The sequence below is a fragment of the Apis dorsata genome, unplaced genomic scaffold (genome assembly GCF_000469605.1).
Source record: "Apis dorsata unplaced genomic scaffold, Apis dorsata 1.3 scaffold_552, whole genome shotgun sequence".
NCBI lineage: Eukaryota > Metazoa > Arthropoda > Insecta > Hymenoptera > Apidae > Apis > Apis dorsata.
Genome location: NW_006263768.1, coordinates 119,047 through 131,261, shown reverse-complemented (window position 1 = coordinate 131,261; position 12,215 = coordinate 119,047). Strand labels below are relative to the sequence as shown.

Below are 12,215 nucleotides of genomic sequence, written 5' to 3'. Positions count from 1 at the left end.
ATAAACCTAACCTAAATTTAATTTAACCTTTTTTTAATTTTGTGCATTAAATAAATTGAAGAGAAAAAATATTATATTCTCATATAATATTTTTATGAAATAGTAGGAAAATTTACACTTTCATAGTAAAATAATAAAAAGTATATTAGTTCTTTTCCGATTAAAATATTGTTTTATAGTAATGAAATAAAGAAACATCTAGTAATTTTTAAAATTAACAAAAGTCATTAAATTAAATATTTATTTAATTACGATTTTTTAGTGATGAAATAAATTTTTTAAAAAGGAAAAGAAGAGGAATTAATGTGAAATAATTAAAATTGAAAAAAGTTATTAAATTATATATTTATGATTGTTTAGAAAATTTTTCTTGTCTAATTGATATCGCAATCTAAATATTATATTTCCATAATTTTTACTTCATTTAAATTAAAATGTTATAAATTATAATTAAATTTATACATTATGGCGAATAAATTTATTATTTAATTAAACATAAAATTTTGAAAATGTATAAAATGTGAAATATTCGCAAATATTGCATAAAAAGATTAATTTCGATTATTAGTGAACATAAAGATTATTCAATAAATTTCATGTAATGTGAATGATTTTAGATTTAAATTTTAATTTTCATTAAAAATTGGTTTATTTATTCATTCCTTTGATTAATAATATTGATAATTATATGAATCGATAATATTTTATACAATTAAATAAATTATTATTCCAATTTTTATCACAATATGAACATACATAGATACATATATTTATGTGCTATAATGATTTTTAAAATAGCTTTTAAATAAAAAAATTAAATGAATAATCTACGAAAATTTCACATAAAAATAGATAAATGTTATACTTTAAGAAACTCTTAAATTTTTTTCTAAATTAAGATAAAATTAGAAAAATAAAAAGATAAGTTATGACCTATTTAAATTTTTCATTAAATTTTAGTGTCGAACATAAAAATATAACAACATAATTTTTAATAACACCAATTTTTTGCATAATTACAATGAACTCAAGATAAGCAATGATAAGTATTAAATCCACAATTTCTATGGCTGTGAATTTTTAAGACTTTTCTTTTTTCTTTCTTTAAATTCATTTTTAACACTTAAAATGCATTTTATTTATTATTTATTAATAAATTTCAAGTATCTTATATTATAAATTCATTATAATAATCTAAAACTACACATAGATATATGTGTAGTTCAATTGTTTATCTGTTCAATTTGTAGAATAATTTACCTTTTTTCAAAATTATAAAATTTTACAAAATAATGCATATACAAAAATTTTTTTACAATTAACGAAAAATGATTATTAAAAAAATTTATATTAATATATTTATATTTATAAATAATAGAAACACATATACTATATGTACTTGAACATAATTTTAAGATTAAGATTCTATTAAAAACGAGGATTCTATTCTCTTCTTCACCACTTTTTTTAGTTCTTCCTTGTTACTTGATCCTAATAGTTTTTGATTATAGAAACTTCATACATATAATAAAAAAAATATTTGCTTAAATTTATTATTTTCATTGTTAAAGAATTTACAATTCAAATACTTGTTACGTATTTGCAAAATTAAATAATTATTTCAAATAATATTTTAATCGATATACAATGTTAATATATTCATAAAATATTTTTAAAGAATTGATTTTAGACATTTTTAAATTAAAATAATAATTAAAAAATTGATATACAAAAATATCGATTAAGCCGCATGTGTTGAATTATGAGCAAGATTTAAGATAGAATAAGACAATTCTATCTTTGTCATCGTCGTCTCCCTTTATATATATCTCGCTTCATTTAACCATCAATTGCTCATATCTTAATAAATAAGTCTTAATCAACATTTTTATATATCAATTTTTGTATTCGTTTTGATCTCAATTCTTAAAATATTTCGCGAATATATTAATTTGTTTTTTACAAATTATCAATTATTATTACCAATTAATCTGTGTAATAATCTCAAATATATTTAATAATTACAATTGAAAATGTATTCTTATGCATATCGTTATCAATGTGAAGCTAACAAAATATAATTAAAAACGTTTAAATTTTTCTACATGAAAAAATTAATTATTTTCATTTTTTCTTAAAATAAAATATAATGTATAAAAATTGTCAATCTTGTTTCTGTCAAAATGAAACTAACTAGGTAAATTTAATGAATTATTCTCCATATTTTTAGATTTCATGTATTAAAATGAAATGTAATGTTTCTAAAAAAAAAAAGATACATTCTTTAATAAATTATGTTTTCCTAAAGAAAAAAAGAAACAATGTGAACACATTTTTTACATTTTAAATAATATTCTTTTATTAGCTTCGCTCTTAGTCTCGTGTTTGAAACGTTCTGTATAACTTGTATTAATTAAAAGATGTGACACAACGTTAAAATTATGTCTCTGTATACACGGGACTCGAAATAGGCTGTATCCTTGCTATCGTATAAAGTGCTTTGATTCGCTACGTTTTGTTTTACAAGCGACGCTAATTAGAAGATTGAAGCTACGTTCTTCTGTTTAATCGTCAACCAGAGAATAATGACATATTTTTTGGATTATGTTTTTCTATCCAACTAAGATCATTAATCAGTAGTGATTACATCGAAACAACAACTTAGTTTTTTTATTTGATAATACAAAGCCAACACACGTCCACACCAATGAAAAAACTGATCTGATGCGAAATCGTTATGGATTCGGATGTATTTTAAAATTCATACGAAGAAATTTCTTTTGAATTTAAATTGAAATATCTATCGAGCGATAAATGTTAGCGAAGAGAAGGAGGAAGATAGAAGAAAAAAGAATAAGAAGAAAAAGCTATATGTATTGAAAAAGAATCGATAAAGAGATTTTTATATTCATGATTTTCCACGATTACGAGTGAAGTTTCATCACTATAATAATTTATAACACAAAATTACTTAATCTTTTAGCAATTTGTATGCGTCGCATAAACCTGTCGATTGCTTATAATTGTTACTATCCTTCTCTATGACTCGGTGATAAAGATTGAGCCAACTCGTTTCTAATCTAAATTTACATTGCTTATAACTTAATAATAAATATGTTTTCATCGATCATTTGTATTAATTTATGTTTATATTTATTTTATCATTAGAATCAACGCTTTAAAAGTATACCAAGAATATATTAAACCCTATATATTAAACTCTATAGATGTTAAAGGACCACAATTGGATTTAAAAAGTAAACGAAAAATAATATAAAATCTCTCAATGAAACCAATCTTGTTGGATATGTATTACAAAATGAAGGAATCTCTCTACAAAATCTAATGGCTTGTAACTGAGATTGGGACGAGATAGAGAGAGAGAAACCAGCATTTATCAGTTTGGTGGTTGTATTGCGTTTCAATCACGGCACAGTAAGTTAACGAGAATTGAATTTCAACGGAGGAGATCCGTACTATGGCTGCCGACCCATTCCATGCATTACAAATCCCTGCTGGCCTTTGAACCGTGTGTCTCCATGAAATGATGCGATATCAATATTGCAGTGTGCAGTTACCCATATATAACACTCGACAAAGCATTCTAACCTAGCCGACATTATTACGATAACATATATGTTACCCGATAACGTGACACGCGCGACACGAGTATAATATTAACGGCATCCTCTAACGGTGTGTCCTCTATTATCTAACCATCCTTCAGCTACGCTATTTTCATCTTATTCCTCTCCAAATGAAATTGGTGCATTGTATTTCCTGTTTAGTATAGTATATTACTTGTAAAATCAAGATTGTGCTGCCCTCTAGCCTACACGTCGTCCTTCTTCGTCTTTGCCGTAATGTTCCACGATATTTACGTGATATTACTGATGGTGCATGAAGTGCTTATAAACATGTATCAAACTGGATATGTTAATATCTTGATCTGTTTAAGGACTGAAAGGATTATTCAATAGTAAAATTGTACAAAATTTTGATTTTTAAATCGAAAGTATAATAAACATTGGATAGTGTTTTATAATTAACTTTAACATGTATTCCTTTTGACATATCATGAAACTCGTTTATATGGAACAAGAAATGTTCGTATGTGATATAATAATGAATTATTATATGATGTATATAATCATCGATCGCATATCTTTATACATTATACGTAATAGAAAGAACAAAATAAATTATAACACTATTACATAAGATGGCAGCACATTTTAGTGCCTATGCTAATTATTTACTTATAGATGTCGTGATTGTTAAGTGTGCTCTATCAATATCTCTTTCACTCACTGTTCTTTTAAATAAATTACAAAAAGAATTCTAATTCTTGATTGAATCATATCAAAATTAAATTCTAATTTTATTACTCTAGTATAGTATAGTACAGCCTGGATACTTATCATAGATGCATTATTATTCAGGAAGATAGATATTAAAGAATTGATGGAAATTTTTTAAAAATAAGTAAAAAATTATATTCCAATTTCGATTCCATGACAAAAAGTGCAGACATTATTATATTTAATTTTTATTTTTAAAATTTTTATTTTCGAACATTTTATTTCATTTACTTTTATTTCCTTTGATTTATAAATTTCTTTCCTTATTATTGGATCAAATATTTTGATCTCGTGTAATTTGTCTTTGAAAAAATTTTATGTTGCATAAGTTTCATTTAGATTTTTACAATCTATTAATTTATAGATATGCTATTTATCGACTCTTTAAAAATTTTCAAGGTTAGTTCTTATCATAATATATTGTATCAAATTTAATTTTTATTCTTGGATATATGATTTGGAATTTTCTTCATAAGAAAATCATATAAAGTCTTTAATTTTGTTTCGAATTAACAATTGGAAAGCTTGAAGAGACCAGGTTGATATAGAGTTTCGAGTGAAACTAGATATATGGAAAGTTTTCACTGAGTTTGAAGGAAGAACGCACTACGACGAGATGAAACTTTGATATCAAATTGCGTGTCGAGATGTTGTTCTTTCGTCTGCAAATTGTACTATATGAGCTATACTGTTAATACAAAGTTACAAAATATAAGATTTTAACTAGTCTTTGAAGAACGTGTTAACATTTCAATGGAAGAATCTTCGAGTTTAATTAGTCAGTTAATTAGATCAGTTTAATTAGTCAATTTCTCTTTCTTACATAGGAAACACTTCTAAGAAAGTTATGTTTCCATTAACCATCTGAATTAAGAAGTGGCGAATTAGCATTATTAGTTTTATTGTAACTTTAGATTGAAAAGATGAATATTTGAAAATATATCTAAGTTTAGGGATTTAAGTTTTAATAAGTTTTTGTACAGTAATGCAAAATGTTATAAAAATTAAAACTATAGCATTTAACAAAATTGTAATTATTGTATTGTATTATATAATAGTTAATTTTTTATACTAATCTAATAATAAATCTTATAATAAATCTAACTTAAATCGAATTCTTAAAATATAAAATATAATATTAAATATACAATAGTATTAGAAATATTTTACATATATCCAAACTTGTTGGACGATTGCGTCTATCATTAAAAGGAATTCAATTCTCCTCTAATTAATGTTCGCACGAAAAGAATACATGATGTCATATTATCCTCACTACTAAATTAGGCAAAAACACATCATGTAACATAACGCGATGCTTAACTTTGATAGAAGACTGATGGAACCATTTTTAGTAGTAAATAGCATAAGGCTATTTAGCATAAGCTATCTTTGTGCAGCAATTTTACGTATATCTTTAAAATTAAGACTGAATAAAAAGAATAATTATCAATATAATAAAAAAATGATAAAATATCAATAATACTTGAACTTATGACATTCCAGTCAGAATTTTATGCATAATATTTTCTTAATTTGTCATATTTATACCTCAAGATATTAAGGTTATAATTTTAAATATAAGTACTATGCTGAAAGATGACTTATTGGCTGCGTATTTACTTGGTTGATTCCAATAAATCAAATACATAGAAATAGAAGTAGTATCCTGGCCAAAAACATCTCATCTACAAGTTAAATTGTATATTATATCTCGTATTTTTCTTGATTGGACAATAATATCACGAATTTTGACTAAATCACGAGTAAAGATGATCAAAATGAAGTTTATATGCATAAACTTACATTAAACTTTTATTCATAATTGGAAGAATAATGGATCATTTACATTATTGACTTTCCTTAAGTCAAGGATATCTGACTATTATATACTTTCCTAATTCAATAACATTGAATTGCTCTTATCTTAAAAAATAAACTTCAAATAGCAATTTTGCTTATAAATCTTTTGATCTATTGAATCTAAAGTCATCTCTACAAATATGACCTGTATCTTATGAAATGTGTTTAATAAAATGTCTAAGATAACCTCAACTATCTCAATTAACCTTTCATCACTTTGATGTCTAAAAATCAAATCAATATATAAGTATTACAGATATTATACGTATTATAGACGTCATTTTTATAATTAAAGCATATTGAAGATATTTAATAAATAACTTAATACAAAAATGAAATCAGCCTTTTAAAGATTAAACGGAAGTTATATAACGAATATAAAAATATGTATTGGAAATGGTGCATGTCAATGAGTAAGTATGAGAGGGAGGAAGTGTTAAAAAATGAAACTCGCTTGCGCGCCTTTAAAATACGTTTTTCATGCATGCGCTCTTACGTTCATTTCACTTGCAAATTTCACGATTGATCCTCCGCGTGGCACAGGGTTACGCGTGCTCGTGCCAGATTCCGACCTTCCGAAAATTGGGTTTGCACGTTATGACGGTTGTACATCCAAAACCCAAACGTGGCGCATTGGATTAGGGAAAATCAACTCGGCACCGGCCGTACGCTCTGATGGCAAATGTTAATTTGATCGGGTGCCTTCGGTATCGTATTACCACTGATTACAATGGCTTCATCGATGTATTTGCGTCTAATAGAGGCAGATTTATGCAGTACTTATTCGATGTATATTCGAGGAATGCCCATCATTGAAGGGATCACAGTTGAATCCCTCGAAAAGAAAAAATTGATATCCAAAAATTGTCTTTTGAATCTCTTCAAATGATCAAACAAGTTCAATCTTTCTTTAGCTATTATTTTTTGTATTTATAACTAAAGTCTTTGCCATTTAAGTATTTAATTATTATAAGGTTATGAATTTCAATAGACTTTCGAGATGAATTTTTCTTTCAATAATTAATAATATTATAATAGCATGAAATATAATCAGTTAATTAAATAAAAGTTTGTTAATTTATTAATTTTCAAAATGTAAGTAATAATTTTACTATTTTATTAATGGAATACTATATTTCAAATCTATTATCAATAATATCAAAAAATTATCAATAATATCAAAAACAAGTTTAAAATCATAAAATATAAAAATTATTTTGGAATATCTTGAAAAGGTTAAAGAAGACAAAATGCATTTTATTTTTGCCGTCAAAAAAATGATGAATATAATAAAAGATGAAGAAAGATTGAGAACCCAAATATTGAAAGAAATTTAGAATGTATTGCTTCAGTGTGTTATCATTCGTTTCAATGAATCGAAGGAATTTCTTTTTTGTCTCTATTATAATATATATGTATATATAAAACAATAAATATATATACAAGGATTAATGGTATTATATCTCTCAACATGATATCATGAATTAATGAATCATGTGATTTTAATATTTTACACAGAATGCAATATACTGGCAACGCCAACGCCATCAATCGTTCTTAGTAAGAACTAATTTATTCTCTCTCTACTATTACCTACTAAGTCATAATTTGTTCTTATGTTTCCATTTTTTACTATACACTAATACACCATATTGTTTCTTATTGCTTTTTCTGGCAAAATTTTATTGGCTATCCTGTTTATGTTTTGTAAAAAATATAATCAAATTTCAATTTTCAGTTAAATATCAGAAGGAGAATCAATACCTCTGTTAGATAACTACAAAACTTTAATCTTTTAATCTTTCAATTTTCTTTTAGTATATAATTTGGATATAAGCGGATTGTTGATTCGAAAGAAATCAATAAAAGAAAGATTCTCTTTTTTTTTCAATAAAATGATGAAAAATTGAAATGAAAACAAAAAGCAAAATCAGCGAACGAAGATCTATTTTAACATGTTTTATTAATGAATTTTTTCTTAAAATTGACTTAATTAAAAAAAAAAAGGAAAAAATATAAAATTATTCAAAATTTTTGCCTTAAAGTTAAACATCATTTATTAAATCTCTATTTAGAAACACATAGTGTTAAAGATTCACTTTTTCTGAAATCCAATTCTATGGATTTGAAAATAAAACAAAAAGATAACTAACCAATAAACTGTTACAATGATTTTGTTAAAAGAGAATCCGAATGTGGTTTTTGATTTTAATCTGGTGACGATCGAGACAAGATCTAATAGAAAATTGAATAGAAAATCGCCTGATTATTCTTGTCCTGTAAGCTTCTTATCCATATGAATGATAGTGAGTGAACGCATACTGAAAAACGATGAAAAAGAGATGAAAGGACAAAACGAAACCTAGCATGATCTCGATAAAGTAGACCATCAGAAGAAGAAAATGAAAGTAAAAAATTGATAAAAAAGATGAAATTTTTTTTTCTTATAAGAGACAAGTATTAAAAACTTTATTTCAATCTTCGATAAATTGATTGTTCTAAATGATAAGTATTCTAGCTGTAACTTAATAAAAATGATGTTTCTCTTAATTATTTTCGTTAACTTCTTGTGATACGAGATAATTATGGTAAAATAGTGATATATTAGCATTCTATTTCTTTCAAATTCAATTACGAACTAGTTCTGCGAAATCTTCTCTTTGGATAATATAGTTTTACAAATTCGTATATTTGGACTTTGAAATAAGAATATTTTTGATTGTTTGAACCTTTATAATTGTTTTATACAGAAAATAAACTCTTTTGAATTAATAAAGAATTTCATATTTCATGAAAATATTATGTGCATTTCGCTCTGATATTTTAATCAAAGAAACTTAACCTCTAAATATTCATGATTTCTAGTATCTATTAAAATCAATTTATATTGATAAAAGATTGTCTGCGGATAATGGAAAATAAAATGTTCTCGTTGAGAATCATTTTTATTTTTTATCAACAATCGAATTTTCTATAATAAATTATTATTAAGTTAAATTAGATTCGGATTAAGTTTGGATTAGATATAGGTTAGGTTAGATGGAGAGATCCAATCTTACAATCATTGTTATTCTTGAGACATAAGTTTTCAAATAAAATACGACATTTTTCATTATATCAATAATTTTTTGATTTTTTAAAAGTGATTCGCCATCTTTGTATTAAAAACTATGCAAGAATATGTTTTGATATTAAGTTGAAAGAAATGATTAATGATTGATACATGATACCTTTCTTCCTTGATAAAATCCTTATCAAGCAACTGCCAAAAAAACAATAAATTTTGAAATATGAATTAATATAATGTGGTAAATGAAATATAATAATAATTGCATAAAACTCATGATTTCAGAAAATCTTATCAATCAAGAAAAGAATTAAGTTTTGAAATTTTTCGAAACTGTGTTTGGAATATAATAAAATTTTTATCGCAGCAAGCAAATATAAACTAGAAAAATAAACCTAAGAGTTATAGAAGCACGATATGTCCACACAGATACATAACACACAATATAGTATGCTCAGAAGAAACAAAAGAAACAGCAAAATAAATAAGTCAAATATTGATTTAACGTGTTGTCTCATTTTTAATTAAATCATTATCCCTTCATATAAGTCTCGAGTTTCATTGCAAGCGCGAACATTTCTGCTTGGAAAAAAGAATCATTCTTTCTACAGATGATTCAATGCTTTTCTTTTTTGTCTTCGTTCGTTCTGTTTAATTGCAAATGAAAGTTTCGAATCTGGTTGGCCATATCTCATTCATCTTATTTGTGATCCTTTTTATTATTATTATATCGCGAGTATCTTAAGCTGTAGTCAAGCTGTCTTCGAATCTGAAAATTGGGCAGATCTTGCAGACATTAATAATCTCACCGAGCTGACTGAAAGAGTTGTGGAAAAGAGATTAAGCAGAGAAGACACACAAGGCAGGAAACGAGTATGTTTATGAAAAAGAAAAAAATATGTTAGTGAAAAACATATCGAGAAAAAAGTATTTCCTTTAGTTGAAGATTTAGCTTCTTTATTATACAAGAATTTGTATAATATTTTTTACTTATTTTTGATGAAAAAATTTTAATAGCTGAGTGTAATAGATGTTTTGAACAAATATCTCCTACACATCTTCTGATAATAGAATTTTAATATATAAAATATATTGGTTTTGAATCCAGGAAATTATTGATTTAAAAATTGTTTATATAAAGTTTGATATTCTTAGTGTATTATGTGATTTAGGTTAGATTAAATCAGATTGTTGGCATTGTATGACGTCCAGAATCGTTTTCATGATGATGAGGTTGGATGTCAATTATGTGAATATTTGTGGTGTCCAAATAGCATTGAAATAATATTTGATGAATAGAAATGAAATACAAATTAGGTTAGATAATTTTCGCATGGTTAAATTAATTAACGTTGAATGACTAGTTTAGTTTAGATAACTTTGAACGGTTAGATTAGATAATTTTGAATGCAGATTAATTAACTTTGAATGCTTAAGTTGAGTAACCTTGAATGTATACTATAACCATTACGTTCATTGCATATTATGAGAAAATGGCGCTGTTTATGTTCATAGGATTTTACTTTGTAAAATTTTCAACGAAATTTGTATCGATTATAAAATTTCTAATAACTGACAAGATGAATTTAGAAGTTTCTCGAAAAGGTAAATATTGAATAGAGTTTAAAAATCAAGTGATTTTTAAATTACGATATAATTATGTCCAAATATTTTGATATCGATTGTTACGCGTCTGAAAAATAAATTTAGAAAATTAAATAGTGAAGTGTAGCTTGATTTTTAAATTTCATTACAATTTTTGAGTACAATTTATGTTCGTAAAAAAAAAAAAAAAAAAAAAAATTAAAAAAAATTAAGGGCTCTAAAAAAAAAGAAAAAAAAAAAAAATAAAAAAAATTAAGGGCTCTAAAAAAAAAGAAAAAAAAAAAAAATAAAAAAAATTAAGGGCTCTAAAAAAAAAGAAAAAAAAAAAAAATAAAAAAAATTAAGGGCTCTAAAAAAAAAGAAAAAAAAAAAAAATAAAAAAAAAAAAAAAAAAAAAAATTAAATAAAATTAAGTGCTCTAAGAAAAAAGTAAGATAAAAAAAATTGTTCGCATATTGTTTTAAAATCAAACTTCTCAAGGCATATCGACATTCCTCAAACAGTAATGTTTTAATTTCAAGAATTAGATAACATTAATTTTGTTAATAGTTTAACAAAGTGCGACAATTAACCGAGCTACTAAGTTTTTTTTTTATTTAGTTTAGTCAAAATAATAATTTTATAAGCAATTTTATTTCTTAAAATATTTTATAAATAAATTCACCATCAATATCATTCAATAAGATTCTGAATTGGTGTCTCGTTGTGAAAAATCGAAATTTTCTCGTAAAACGTAAAGAATGAAAAAGTATTATGGGAGACGATAATTTTTCGCCATTAATGAAACATTTTTATCGCGATTTTCGAGACAACACTCAATTTTATTTTATCGCGAACGATAAATAAAACACCATAAAAGAGCTTGAAATAACAATTCGAAACTAAATCGACGAAACTGTAAACTATATATTTAATATTTTCTATAGAAAACTTTTGATTAATACTTAGATTGAATTTTTTGTGGAATATTTTAATCAAATAATTACAATGGAAAGACGGATAAAAATATTCGTATAAGAATATGAAAATGAAAAAGAATATATTATATATATTCTATTAATATATTGAAATAATTATATATTGTACAATAACAGTAATAAAAAAATAGAATAAAATGGTATACGAAAGATATTTTTTGCTAAAAAAAATCGCAAAAAAGAAGCAAAAAAAAAAATATAATTAAAGTTCAATATTAATTAATTACTTAATATTACTTAAATTATTAATATTATTAAAATTCTTTTATTAAAAATTTATCGAAATGAAATTATTATTAATATTTGTAGAAAATTACTAATTTCTATTTAATAACAATGATA

At 24.3% G+C, this 12,215-nt stretch overlaps 1 protein-coding gene across 1 annotated transcript in view; it reads left to right on the top strand.

The window, feature by feature from the left end:
- The window catches only part of LOC102671227 (zinc finger protein 234-like), a 28,397-nt gene that overhangs the window by 15,781 nt on the left and 401 nt on the right, over nucleotides 1–12,215 (top strand). The window lies entirely within an intron of this gene.